General features: G+C 34.2%; 1 protein-coding gene across 3 annotated transcripts in view; it reads left to right on the top strand.

Annotated features, from left to right (window-relative positions):
* The window catches only part of LOC115215511 (neuronal acetylcholine receptor subunit alpha-10-like), a 566,788-nt gene that overhangs the window by 297,507 nt on the left and 253,611 nt on the right, over nt 1-15,670 (top strand). For all 3 annotated transcript variants that reach the window (XM_036501651.1, XM_029784683.2, XM_036501647.1), the window contains exon 2: nt 9,148-9,231. The gene's annotated coding sequence lies outside the window, so the exon portion shown is untranslated. The remainder of the gene's footprint in view (nt 1-9,147; nt 9,232-15,670) is intronic.

The raw sequence follows: 15,670 nt of genomic DNA, 5'->3' as shown, positions 1-15,670 counted from the left end.
AAGAAGAAGAAGAAGAAGAGAAGAAGAAGAAGAAGAAGAAGAAGAAGAAGAAGAAGAAGAAATTTCCTATATGGAGTATATATAAAAATAGCAACTACCAGATGTACCGCATCAGCAACATGCGTTTAAAAATGTAAACACTGCAATATTTCTTTACGAAAATTGCAAACCTGTAGTAGTAGTAGTAGTAGTAGTAGTAGTAGTAGTAGTAGTAGTAGTAGTAGTAGTAGATAAAGAGGATAGAAAGTGCCAGATCATTGAATTTACAATCACAAACGATGAATAAATCAATCTGAGAGGTGTAGAAAAAAGAGCAAATTTCCAGAACCTAGCCATAGAATGCAAGGAAGATACGGTAAAATATATCACAGTATTTACAAGTGTATTGGGAACTATCCCTAAAGATCTGTACAGATGGATAGAAGAAATTGGTATAAAGCCGAGTTTACTACAGGTCCAGAAAATAGTATTGTTACGGACAGCTAGGAGAGCTAGGAAAGTTATTTGCGTCTAAGGTTGCTTATTGTAACCCGTTGTTAGGAATATTTCTCTTCCAACAGTCTAATCTGTTGCGTGTATATAATAATAATAATAATAATAATAATAATAATAATAATAATAATAATAATAAGAAGAAGAAGAAGAAGAAGAAGAAGAATAAGAATAAGAAGAAGAACAACAACAACAACAACAACAATAACAACAATAATAACAATAACAATAACAATAATAACAATAATAACAATAATAATAATAATAATGATGATGATGATGATGATGATGATGATGATGATGATGATGATGAAGCTGATGATGATGATGATGATAATAATAGATTTGCTTGTCAGTTGTTTGACCTTAACCAGTTGAGCATGTCCCTTAGTGGCTGACGTTATGTGCATCTCTGATCACGAGCAGAAGTAGTGGGGGAGCATCATAGCCATGTGTTGAGAAGGATTCTTTGGGGTTTGAATAATTCACCTCTGAGGACATAGGTGGTTTTTTCAACATCCTTAGACAACCCTTATTCAGGGATCGTTTGAGCGGGATGGGCTACTCAACCTGAAGAAAATTCTAACTGGGCCCCACCTGCAAGGTCATGTGCAGTTTATCTTGATATGAGATCACCATGTCGCACACATATGGTTGCGATGCATGTGCCTAGTGTGCCCTTATCAGACGGGTAGTCATGATGGATATACTGGGCTTCGTATATTTTACCCCAGTGTCACTTTGATGGCATGAACTGCTCTCTCACTCAATAATAATAATAATATAATAATAATAATATTATAATAATAATGCCCTGATGCAGTACCAGGCAGTGTTCTCATGAATTCTGATCATAACTGATTGGTAGTGTTATCATGTACATTGTTTTGTCTTGGTATAAAAGATGGGCTACAGCAACTATTCTGTTTGACCTTAACCAGTTGATCATGTCCCTTGGTGGCTGACGATATGTGCATCTCTGATCACGAGCAGAAATAGTGGTGGAGCATTACAGCCATGTGGTGAAAGGGATTCTTCGGGGTTTGATTAATTCAACTCTGGAAACATGGCTGTTTCGTTCAGCATCCTTAACCCTTATTTGAGCGGGATGGGTTGCTCGACCAGAAGGAAATTCTAACTGGGCCTCACCTGCAAGGTTATGTGTTGTTTATCTTGATATGAGATCACCATGTCGCGCACATATGGTTGTGATGCATGTGCCTCGTGTACTCTTATCAGACGGGTGGTAATGATGGGTATACTGGGCTTCGTATATTTTACCGCAACGTCACTTCGATGGCATGCACTGCTCTCTCATTCAATAATATTAATGATAATAATAGTAATAATAATAATAATAATATAATAATAATAATAATAATAATAATAATAATAATAATAATAACAACAGCAATAATATTAATAATAAAAATAATATTAATAACAACAACAACAACAACAACAATAATAATAATAATAATAATAAAAATAACAACAACAACAACAACAACAACAACAACAACAACAACAACAACAACAACAACAACAACAACAACAACAACAACAACAATAATAATAATAATAATAATAATAATAATAATAAATGCCCTGATGCAGTATCAGGCAGCGGCTTTCATGGCTCCTGATCTTAACTGACTGGCAGTGTTATCATGTACATTGTTTTGTTTTGGTATAAAAGATGGGCTACAGCAAATATTCTGCTCAATACCACAGATTTGCATGTCAGTTGCTTGATCGTAACAAGTTGAGCATGTCCCTTAGTGGCTGACGATATGTGCATCTCTGATCACGAGTAGAAGTAGTGGGGGAGCATCATAGCCATGTGTTGAGAGGGATTCTTTGGGGTTTGAATGATTCACCTTTGGAAACAATGGTGTTTCATTCAACATCCTTAAACAACCTTTAATCAGGGACCTTTTGACTGGGATGGGTTACCCAACCAGAAGAAAATTCTAACTGGGCCACGCACGCAAGGTCATGCGTTGTTTATCTTGTTATGAGATCACCATGTCGCGAACATATGGTTGTGATGCATGTGCCTGGTGTACCCTTATCAGACGGGTAGTCATGATGGGTATACTGGGCTTCGTATATTTGTACCCCAGTGTCACTTTGATGGCATGAACTGCTCTCTCACACAATAATAATAATAATAATAATAATAATATAATAATAATATAATAATAATAATAATAAAAATACAGAGCCTTCCCAGCAGAAATTAACAAAAACATGTAATGAAAAGAACGAGTAATTGAATATGTGGAGATGGAGAAGAAGCAAAATGTGGAACCTCAAGATTAAAACAACACCTGTCATCATAGGTGGCTTAGGAAAGATAGCAAAAAGGGCTGATTGCTACCTAGCTCAGATGCCAGGAAACACCAAAATGGCAGAAATTCAAAAGTTAGTGCTCATGGGAATTGCTCATATCCTACGTAGTATACTGCATATGTAATCTCAAATTTTAAAGCAAACTCATACTTTCATTATGTTTTCTCAAACATTCTCTCAACAATACAATGTGCAAAACCAAAGATATGACACCTTAGGCTTAACACCAAAATGAACTTGTAACTTGTCTCTTGAGGTCTCTGGGTGAGACTTGGATCCAACTTCTACAAATACAAAGCAAAGGTCAAACATATATTATTATTATTATTATTATTATTATTATTATTATTATAAATGAACTAACGAACACATTTTTGGTGTTTGTCATTTGAATTAATTTTTTTTTTTTTTTTCCTGATTTGCCTTTAATATATTTTATCGAATCTGAAAACAAGAAAGACTAATATTTCATTCATATTTTACTTCAGATGCAACTTATATTAGTCTCCCTAGATTTTCCAGAATGGAATATTACAGTTTCAGGATGAGCATTCATTGGTGAAACAGTAAAGTGGATATTTGGTTCGTTTTGCTATAATATTTTGCATAGACTCCAATAATTAATGAAATTTCAGTTGGCGGTAATAATATTCACTTACGTCCCAAATATCCGAATAGCATATGAATAACATTACACATACATATGTGAATTCACACATTCATATATATATATATATATATATATGTATTTAGGATGTAAATTGTAGAATTCACCACACAAATCCGACAATTGTTTCATATATATGTATGTATGTATATTAATGGTCCAGTGATTAGGGCAGAGGACTCGCAATCGTAGGATCGCGGTTTCGATTCCCAGACCAGGCGTTGTGTGTGTTTATTGAGCGAAAACACTTAAAAGCTCCAAGTGGCTCCGGCAGGGGGTGGTGATCCCTGCTGTACTCTTTCACCACTCTTTCTCTCACTCATCTGTTGGCCTGCTCGCTTAGCCAGCGGGGTGGCGTCATTCGAAGGCTAAAACAATGTGAATGCATTGTTACCAGCGATGTGTAGCAACATCTGATGGTCTGGTCGGTCACGTGATCACGTGATCACATACATATATATGTATATATATATGTATTTATATTTATACACATATAAATATATATATATATGTGTGTGTGTATGCTATTTAAAGCGAAATAAATGTATTAGATGATTATATCAAGATACTTAAAATCATATTTATTATAAAGAATGTGAAAAGTAATTGGGAGAGGAATTATCGGTTATAGTCATAGCTTCCTCTAACACTTCTTGACAGACACATTCCTGTACATTTTAAACTACACACCTTATATATTCTTTTCTACTCTAGGATCAAGACCCGAAATTTTGGGAGAGGAGGCCAGTCCATTAGATCGTCCCCAGTATGCAACTGGTACTTAATTTATCGACCCCGAAAGGATGAAAGGCAAAGTCGACCTCAGCGGAATTTGAACTGAGAACGTAAAGACAAAGTAGCGCTAAGCATTTCGCCCGGCGTGCTATACACACCCTAAATATTAACGATGGTCATGACTATTAGAGCAACGTTCTGACTGACATCGTTGCACTTGTTATGGCCCAAGTAACAAGTGTAACAAGGATGATCTGTTGGTTTTGATTCGTGAATCGAAATTTAATATGACAATTTGGTATTTCAAAACAATTTACTGAGCTAATGCAAAATCTCGGGGGGCAAGTTTTAAAGCCTTAGCAAAATATATTGATAGGATACGTGCTATAAATAATTGATCATTCGCTTCGAAATGCAAGAGAATAACTGATTATATAATTGCATTAAAATGGAGGTGAAGACGTATAATATCAAAGAGAATGCGTTACTTAGAAGATGACAGGCTTCATATGCTTTTACAGCATTACAAATGAATTAGAAAATATATGGCATCTTCAAATGTTTCAGCAACTTCATCTAAAAAGATAAATTATTATTACTTCTTTACACAAACAGAGTCAGATTCAAGTTAATTAATTCATAAATATTTCAGACTTTATAGCATTATTAAAGCATTTCATGATAACGAGTTGGTAGAATCGCAATCACGGCTGGCAAAATATTTATAAGTATTTCCTTCGTCTTTACATTACGACTTCAAATTCTGCTGTGGTTGATTTTACCTTTCATTCTTCTGGCTCATTGAAACAAGTACTAATTATACACTGGAGATCGTTAAAATCGCCTACTCCCTTTCACCGAAATTTTAAGCCTCGTGCGTATTGTAGAAAGGGTTATTAAAACATTTTATTTTGTGTTCTATACATAAATGGCCTAAATATTGCTCTGTATTACCAAATTACTCGATTCCCTGATATGTGTGTGTGTGCATGTTTGTGTGTGTATATATCCATACGTATGTAAGTATGCGTATGTGTGTGCGTGTGTTCATTTGCTCCAACACTTGCATGCATACCAACACCATAGAACATAAGAAATCAGGTTGTTCAATAACGAAATATGTAGACTTATATATAAATAATCAAATTCAAGAAATAAGCAGTTTACAGTTAGTAATATCGATGTGCTTTTTATTCTTACGATTATGTGAGAATCTAGTGCAGTAAAGACGTACTAATTGAAAGAGATTTGTAGTAGGAACTTGAGTCCCAAATCTGGCTAGTTATTAACCGGGGTGCGGATGGGAGAGAGAGAGATAGATAGATACACGGAGAGATAGATAGATAGATAGATAGATAGATAGATAGATAGATAGATATATATATATAGAGAGAGAGAGATAGTTGCATGCAAAATCGGACTAAGAGGAAGATATGACTGTATCACTTTTCATCTGGCCACCCAAGAGCTCCCTATCTTTCGTTTCCTGAATAAACGACATTTTCCATTGGCTAAAATATGGGGTTTCAAATGTTGGCACAAGGCCAACAAATTTTTGGGGGTGGGAACCTCGATTACATCGACTCCAAGTGAACACTATTACTTCTTTCGAACCGGAAAGAATGAAAGTTAATGTCGACCAAGCCAGCATCATTGGCTAAAATATTGATCAGTTGCGAAAACTACTTAGAGGGAAAATATGCGGTGAGATGCGCCATATATAGACGTATATGGAGTGCCAGCAAAGTATTGTCCTCGTTTGTGATACTCGTTTTGTCGCAGGTTTTCTCTCTGACAAATGTGTAACCCTGTGTTCTGTGAAGTCTAAAAATTTACATGTTATCTATAGCGCTATAAGGCTTTCGCACCTTTCTGCCAGTTGAAAAAAGCCCAATAGGAATTAACACACAACACTTTCCTCGCATTCTTAAAGGTTTAGTCATGAGAAATAGTGATGGAGTGTAAATGGGCTTCCACGGCCATCAACTGAATATTTCTCGTGCGATGGACCATGTAGAACGTCATTGTATCCTCAAGGCAGAGAAGTGCCAAACGTCAAGCTCTTGAAACTAATAAATTGATTATAAACGACTTTCCTAGTGGAGTTCAACGTCAGTATTCAATTTTATTAGCTTTATTGAATTCAAGTTTCCGAGAGAGTAGTCACTTTGTCTTTCTCTTTGATATTTTTCTAATGCATATTTGCACCACAAACTTTCTATTGGTTATGCTAGTCTTTTATCGATCAGTGAATAATATACACAACTTTACACCTATTTTCACAGCATTTGCAGCATCCAATATACTCTTCTTGAAGCAGCTTGTTTTATTTAAGGGGACTATTTATTTCTTTTCTGCTACAACATTACAGTTAAGAATATTTCGTTGCAAGAAGGAAGGTCATGAGCATGTAATATTAGCGTTTGTCTTTTCTCGATACAAAAAATTCTTTCCTCCAGTCAATATTTCATAAAACGTCAGTGATAGTTTATAAGTTCCTGTGAAATATTTTAACTATAATTTTACAAAAGTATATAATTTCAGTGTCCACTTGATGCTTTTTTTTTTTTGCCCTTGAGTAGGATAAATTTTCTGTTAGAAGTTGCGATTTCCAACTAATGTACATGTGCTTTAAAAGTTGTTTAAATAACATCGAGCATAGGGATTTTCCTATCAATTCTCCTTAACACAATGCTTTTTAAATTGCTGTTGGTTTTGCATCGATTTCTATTTAACTTTTACAAAATTCTTGACTAATTGGTTTTGGATAGGTGATGAAAACTGTTTGTTTTCAAGTATCTCCTCGTTTGCAATATCGAGGAATTCTTTGTTATATAACGAAGAGCATCTGTTTCAAGCGCAATTTCATTATCCCATTATATTTCTGTAGTATTTGTCTCTGCCCCCGTCCTTCACTTTTGTCGTTAATTTTCGTAAATTTCTCAATAGAAATCAGAGTATCTCTTCCCTTATTTTCATATCTGCATATTCATTTTTGTTATTGTTCACTTGGGTTTCCATCTTCTTCCTAATAAATTTGGGAAATTACCCAAATCACCTTCTAATAACAATGGCTACTGCATATGTTATTTAATTTAGCAAAGAGATATCGATGTGGTTTTCTATTTTAATCTCAAGGATTGGCGGGGTACGCTTTTATTTTCGCCGCAACTATATTGGCCAATATTTTCCTCCTACACACGAAATATTAATATTGTTTAAATTTTTTTGCATTGATTTCTCCATTATTTTCTCGTCGACATGAATGTGACCTGCAGAATTTCTTCAATGTTTGTGACATTTTTTGTTATTTTCTTTTCGTTTATGCTCTTCAAAATCGCATTTTGGTATCATATTCTACAGGTGGTTTTGTTATAAATATAGTATTTGTTTTGCAACCTACATTTTGGACTTCGTAGCTATTCTTCTCATTTTTTTTCTATATTTGTTTGTAGTTTTGATTCTTACAACTGCGTTTTTGTGACGTGTATATAATTCTGTTAAGTGCCTTATCTCAGTTGCTGAATTTTTTATTAGATAATTTATATTATTAAATTAAATAATCTGTTGTGCCATAAAGTTACATCTAAATCCGGGATGCATTCGTTCTGGATTAGTTATTTTGTTTTTGTCACTTTGCAAAAGTGCGCACCAGATTATCGCAATGAATTCCGATGTTTGCTTGAACCATTTTACTCCAATTTTGAAGTATAATAAAGTCGTCAAAATGACAAAACTGCCTTTCCCTTTATATTGAAAAAAATATCTCTATACTAATAAAAGGTGGTCGGAAGTATAATTTATAGTGAATTGTTTTTTGCAATTGATATTAACCACCGTTGTCGTTAGTTTATTTTCATAGCTTCATCGTAGTTAGGTATTGATTTTTTTATGACAAACATCAGCATTACGTACCTGCAAATGGGTCAGATTTGTTAGCCATGGTTTCAGTTTTGAATAAGAAAACAAACTATTATCATTATTACAAGCGGGACCCGTGAATATAATACATAATTAATGGTACACCTATTGGGTTATTTCTGAAAACTTTATCCCAAATCCCTAGAAGTGTAGATTCTATTGAGTTTGTTTGGAAAGATCGTTGCTCATCTGCTACTCATTCAAAAGTGAAAGAAATTTGAACACGATGATTACTTAATGCACTTTATATATAGACTCATAATCCCTTATGCACAATTTCATAGACTTAATACTCAGCACTCATAAAATATATATTCACTCATTTTTCCATTATTCCAATAAACAAAAGATATCCTGTACATATAATACAACCTTGAGTGAAATTTGAAATTGCATATATCTGCCACGTCACGGAATTACACTTATGCCCATACATTAAGTGATATGTGGTATGAAAAAGAACTTAGTTGAATTAAAAAAGTACACTTTTCACTATCCAATCACCGCCGCCACCACCACCACGAGTACCACCATCATCTCTCTTCCACACTCTCTCACCCTACTCTCACTTTCCTTTCTTTCTCCCCTCTCTCCCCTATTTTCTCTCCATCTCTCTCTCCCTTTCCCCCTCTCTCACCCTTCTTTCTCTTCTTCATCTTTCTCTCTCTTTTCTCATTCTCTGTCTCTGCCTTATTTCAATCTCGCCATCAGATGAAAGTGTACGACATGACAAATAATAACTATTTACTTTACTAGATATAGTTGCTGTTTATTTGACTATACTTATAAATATAATCTTATAAATATAAATGTAATAAATTGTGTCTAATATTACAGTATAAATAAGGTACTAGATGGAAAGATTATATTTATAAGTATAGTCAAATAAACAGCGACCATATCTAGTAAAGTAAATAAGCGAAAGCTTGAACACTTTTAACTTAATGGAAACTAAATGGTTCAATTTTGTCTTGCAGATAATGAAAGATCATATGCGGCTAGAAGATCGGGTAAATAAATCAACGATACAGCGATGCAACAAAGCGGTTCGAGAAATTAAGGTAAGTCTTCTGCAAAGATATCAATATAAGTGAATGATATAACTAATATGAGTCACCAATTTTAAGTAACTATAAACAAACACTTCGCACATTATCCATTGTACAATCTCCCTATAGATACATATCTCTCCACCAACCTCAGTCACTTTATATATATATATATATAGATAGATATGTGTGTGTGTGTGTGCGTGTGTGTATAGATATATAATAATAATAATAATAATAATAATAATAATAATAATAATAATAATAATAATAATAATAATATGCCTGTGTGTACAAAGATAGAGTGACTGAGAAAGAGTGAGAACAATGAGATTCATCTCAATTTCTGTATGTGTGTATGCATATATGTATATATGTACAGTAAGTACAATATATATATATATTCCACAATTTAAGTACATGCCGATTGCTGGCGATTTTTTCCCTCCGTCTTCCTTTTCTTTGGAATTTCCTCTGACTCTTGTTTCTGAGGAAGATATTTGCACGCTCGAAACGTAAAACACAATTTCTTGCCTTCCCTAAGTGTTTTATTAATAATTTGCATGAAAAACTTCCTCGCATTGTTGACTTTATCGTCCGCCTTCTTTTTATTCATTATGCATTTATATATATAAAGATTTATTGGAAAATGGGGGAAAAATTCAAGACGTTATTTAAATTCTTTATATCACCATATCACCGACATATATATAGATAGATGCATTAAAATAAATGCGAGAGGAAGAATAATGTGGAAAAGTGCATCAATCTTATCAGGGTGTATATAAACAATAGTGCTCATCAATAAGTCAGTTTTTACAGATGTAAGAAACTAAAATATATAAGATATATACATGGAAAACGAAACTTCTTCTTACTTCGATTACTGCATACTTTTTCAAATTGAAATCCGTATAATTGAACCATGATTATAAGATGTGTATGTTGAAAGTATGTATCTCATTCCCATAAAAATGAAGGATTATATTAAAACCTAATTTCCTATTTGCAATCAATTAAAGATCTTAGGCAAGCATTGTATTAAGTGACAGTATGTATGTGTGCATGTGCAAGCGTTATCATATAGCCGTATACACGACCATATGTAAGTAATGTAAAACCAGTCTTTCCGTTACAACACACATTCAATCGTGACCGCTTTTGATCATCCCGTGAACAAGCGCGACACAAATTTTGATACAGCCCTTTTCGTTCGCAATTCCTCATTTAAAATTCGCTCGTAGGAGCTCCAGGACACACAACTCAGATGTTCGGTAACGGTCCTCCAAGGTGAGTTAATAAATTATGTTTTCATTCGGTCCGGAGGTCGACGGTCGTCCTCAACGAGGCTGGTTTTTAAGCGAAAAGAGACGATTCCTGAAGCGTGAAAACTACACGTAAACTTGTATTTTGATCAAGGCGGAGTCCTTGTAAGTTATCGGAAGCATGACAACTTTTTCGACGGCCATTTTCCCCAACAGAAAACAAAATTTCATGGATGCACGCTGTTTATTCGTTTCAGCATTCACAAAATCGATGAATAGGGCAGAGACACTGGATAACATTCTCACATCACTAGGCAGTAATACAGCAGGCGCAGACACCGGTAGGTATACTGATGCATGAACGTCGCGTCAGGTGATTTCTAGAGGGGGAAGGCCTGATCTAAAACGGGCTTTCCAACAGAGAACGTTTCTGGTTACTTTTTGGAACCCCGTACATATATATATACATATATACAATCATACATACATACATGCATACATGCATACATACATACATAGTCACATACGTATATATGAATGGAATAGTATAGTAAACTATATATATATATATATATATACACTGAATTGTTATGCAAATTATAAAACGAAAATTCCAGTTCTATTCACTAATATGTTTGGAATTATTGCTTTTTCTGTATCATGATTATTTTTTGAAATCTTACCTCTGTATATTATTATATTAGTATACACAATACAGCCGATTATCAGAGAAACATTTAGTTCTGAATTTAAATATGAGATATATTCGTGGTCATAGAAAAAGAAAGTGTCACTATAAACACTTCCGCTTCAACTGAAATTGTATATCAGATGCGACGAGTAGAAAGCATTCAATTAAAATGTGTCCCTTGGCACAACTGTTCAAAATGATGTTATCAATCATATAAGGCTTATGGATTATAAATAATTTCTCCCCTAACCGTCTGTTGTTGCATATTTTGGTGCCTCCAAATTTCTTGCCACTATAACTGGTGCTAATGCTTCCAGTTTCAGATAGTAAGGAAGGAAAACAGAGATCTGAAAAAGATTTGGAAATATTGTTGGCTCGTTTGCAGCATTATTCCGGACAAATACAACGTGCGCTCAGTCGTACTGTCAAGGACCAGGTTGACAACTATTGAATGATGTTAACCATAATATTCATTCTGGAAATTTATGTATTCGTTCGATGCTCCCAAGTCCTTTAAGATATGTAGTTTTTAAAGAGAACACACTGAATATTTTTGTACCCATTAATATAGGGTCGACTTTTGGAGATGATTTTACATTTGATTTCGAAATTGGGCACTTAGACTTTAAATTTGCAGATTAAATCGAGTTGATCGTTAAATCAGGGTGACTAAAATTCGGAGTATGGTTGTTATATCTGGTTGTAAATTTTTCTTTTATGCCTCCAATTTAACGTTTAGTCTCTCTACGACCACTATCTTAGTTCGCTGAAACTTGTATCAAAGTACGCGTATGTGTCTCTGTTGTGAATGATAACTTCACAGGAAGTTATGATATCTTCTTTCTAAGTAAAATAGCCCAAAGCATATAAACAACTCTGCAATATTATCTGAAATATATTTTTGTCATATATTTTTGCCTATGATATACTTTCATGTTGACACTATTTCACGATTTAAGCAATCGAATATCTGATCGATGTCATAAACATAAAAGAAAATCAACCTATCACATTTCTGAGCTAAAAATATTAGACAGGGCTATTAAATTTGGCTTTTCTTTTATAATGACAAATAGAATCATACGCTTCTGATATTCTATTCTTTGAGTTTGTCTCTCTGTGCTTTATTTGGTTTACACGTAAAAAAAAAATTGTCATATATATATATATATAGAGAGAGAGAGCAGTTGCATACTGTCAACTTAACGTGAAAGTCGCATAAAGGGAATCACGCCACCGCTATTTAGCCCTAGAAAGCATCAATACTTCTTGTCGGACTTGACACATTTCTTGTGTCTTTATGTTTACAAAGAGGAGACAAGTACCCCCATCCAGCTAAGCCTGCATCCAGAGACATGTTTCTGAGTCTAGTAGGCCATGCTACTCCAGACTGATGACGGGCAAAGACTCAGAAACATGTCTCTGGGTGCAGGCTTAGCTGGATGGGGGTGCTTGTCTCTCCTTTGTAAACATAAGGACACAAGAAATGTGTTAAGGCCGACAGGAAGCATTGATGCTTCCTAGGGCTAAATAGCGATGGTGTGATTCCCTTTATGGGACTGTCACATTAAGTTGCCAGTATACAACTGCTCTATCGTTCCACCACAGCTTATATCTCTCTGAGATTTTTAGAAATAGAAATATATATATATATATATATATATATAATATATATATATAAATATGATATTATCAATAATAATAAAGGGTAAAATTAATTAATTACTAATTAATAATTTTACCAAGTACTTCGGTATGTTAAAAGAACCATTATCGGTAACATTATACAAAAATTATAAGCATAATTATAATTAGGGCTCAGCAAAATTGCTTCACCACATACCGAAACTTAGACATAGCAGTTAAATACTATTCCACTGCCACTGTCTGGAAGTGGAATAATATTTAAATGCTAATTCTAAATGCCGGTATGTAGCGGAGCAATTTTGCTGAACCCCAATTATAATTATTCTCATAACTATAGAAATGTTGTATATATATATATATATATAATATATATATATATATATATATATATATATATATATATATATATATGTATGTATATATATATATATGTGTGTGTGTGTGTGTGTGTGTGTGTGTGTGTATGTGTGTGTGTGTGTGCGGTGTGTGTAATAAAAATACGTATGGAGAAAATCACATCTTAGGATGTAAATTGTAGAATTCACCACACAAATCCGACAATTGTTTCTATTGTTTTAATATATGCAAACATAGCAATTATTAAAATTAATATTTCCGAAAATACATGCGAATGCATGTAAAGTGAACACCAAAGAAAAATATAATGTAAGAGTACATATTTTTGTATTTAACTCGTGTGACGACAGTGGAGAAAGAAAAAAGAAAATATGAACATAAGAATTCTACGTTGCAATAAAGAACAGTGATTTTCCGTCACAACTATTAGTTATCTTTATGTGAAATATCGTAAACTTTTGAGCAAAATTATTCTTATTATATAACATACAAAAAACAACTAAAATTAAGAATTGATATATTTAAACCCTTTCGAAATTTGTGGCAACAATTCATTGTCAAATTTCCATTAAATATTAATGAAATTAGTTTAGAAGTAATTATATAATACATTTTTTGAGGGCAAAGATCACACGTAAAACTGACAAATCATACTTACCGTTTTGTATATTTTAAATCCCAAATGCATCTGCTAAGGTTTGCTGAATTATTTTTTTTCTATACTTAAATGAAAGGATAATTATGAAATATAGATTTTCAAATTGTAGCAGATGAACCTACGTAATTCTATGTACGATATCCTGTTATTAGCTTACACTGATATAATATACTTTTCCTTAAATACCTATTTCTGAAGTGTAGATAATTTTGTTTTTACGATTATACAGGCAATTAAGCATTTGGACTAATGGTTAAAAAACATTCCTACTAGTCGTCTCCGAATTATTATTATGATTATTATTATTATTATTATTATTATTATTATTATTCTATGTTTGACTTTTGCTTTATATTTGTACAAGTTGGCTCCAAGTCTCACCCAGAGACCTTAAGAGACAACAGGTTGGAAGTTCATGTTGTTGTTATGCCTAGTGTGCCATATATTTGGGAGGATTTTTTGGTGTTGTACTAATGAATGTCTAAAAAAAAAATTTTTTTAAACCGAAAATTATGTTTATTTTCAAATAGATATAAGTTTTTCTAATGACGTCTGCCACTGATGTCGAAAAACGAACAGTAAGCATAATTAAATCTCAGAATGAGATTGAAACAGTAATCGCTCGATAATGTAAAGTATAGAAGCCATCTTATCATGACTAACCACATTGGGGAGGGGGTTGTTACTGTAGCTTTATAGCCCCAAGAGATCTTCGTCTCTAGCTGGCTCTAAACACAATATCTGTGTCTTTGGAGTATTTGCAAAGGGAGGCCATCCCTTCCTCGCAAGCCTGAGTGATACGCTCGAACTAGTTTCGGGATGTTTGTCCCTCGTCAACGGGCGGCAACCACCAGGTAGCGATGAAATTTTCTTTATTATGATCAATAGATCTAACATAGAATGGATACATTACAGAACAAAACAGTTACAAAAATGCTATGCGAGTTCGAATGAAATTTAAAAAATTACAAAATTAAAATTTTATGTCACTTGAACGAAAACTTGGCTTACTTTACCTTGAAACGAAACCTTGGCTTACTTTTGCCTTTATCACGAGAACTTTTAGTGCGTATGTTTTCTTTTCATTTCTTTTTTTTAATTATTAATTCTTTATTTTAAACAGTTATGTACAGTGAAAGGTAATGGGAGGTACCAGTTTCAATTTTGAACCCGGCAGCCTATAAATCCCAGCAGCTGATTTTTCCTTTCCTCGATGATTAAGCTGGGTTACTCTCACCCACCTGTCTCATCACATCCTTCCAACGTTCCATATACTCTTTCTGTGGCAGGCTCCTCTTCTCCAACCCCATCTTGCTCTTCAGATGATATCCGAAGTATTTTAACAAACCGGGGCCAGAGATAAAGGACCCTTTCACTAGACCTTCCACTCTAGTTCTCCATACACACTCTTTCAATACTGCCACCGTACAGTAAAAACAAGCCTTACCTTCCTTTGAGAGTCCAGTTGGCGGTATCATCTTAATCATAGATCCAGCCGACAGCTGTACTCGTCCCAGATGCGACAACACGTGTTCCACGTAACTTATCAAGCCTGACAGCTCCCGACATTGTACAAAAGCGTGTTGAACGGTTTCATCGTCCAACCCACATCTTGGACACGTCGGTGGCACTGACATTCCGTGCCTGGATAACTTCTCGCGAACAGGTAATGCATTCCTTTAGCAGACTCCGAGCAATTTAACAGGACCATCCGTCCAGTGTCCAACAACACTGGACGGTATCTGCTTGTTCCTCCAGGTGCCGAGGCGCAAACCGATGGACTTGTCCCTGTTAACTTTTGCCCCTGCCACCGCTTCGTATCTATGGAGAGCA

This window comes from Octopus sinensis, linkage group LG1, assembly GCF_006345805.1.
Source record: "Octopus sinensis linkage group LG1, ASM634580v1, whole genome shotgun sequence".
NCBI classification, from domain to species: domain Eukaryota; kingdom Metazoa; phylum Mollusca; class Cephalopoda; order Octopoda; family Octopodidae; genus Octopus; species Octopus sinensis.
Note: the sequence above shows the minus strand (reverse complement) of the source record. Positions and strands in the feature narration are given on the sequence as shown.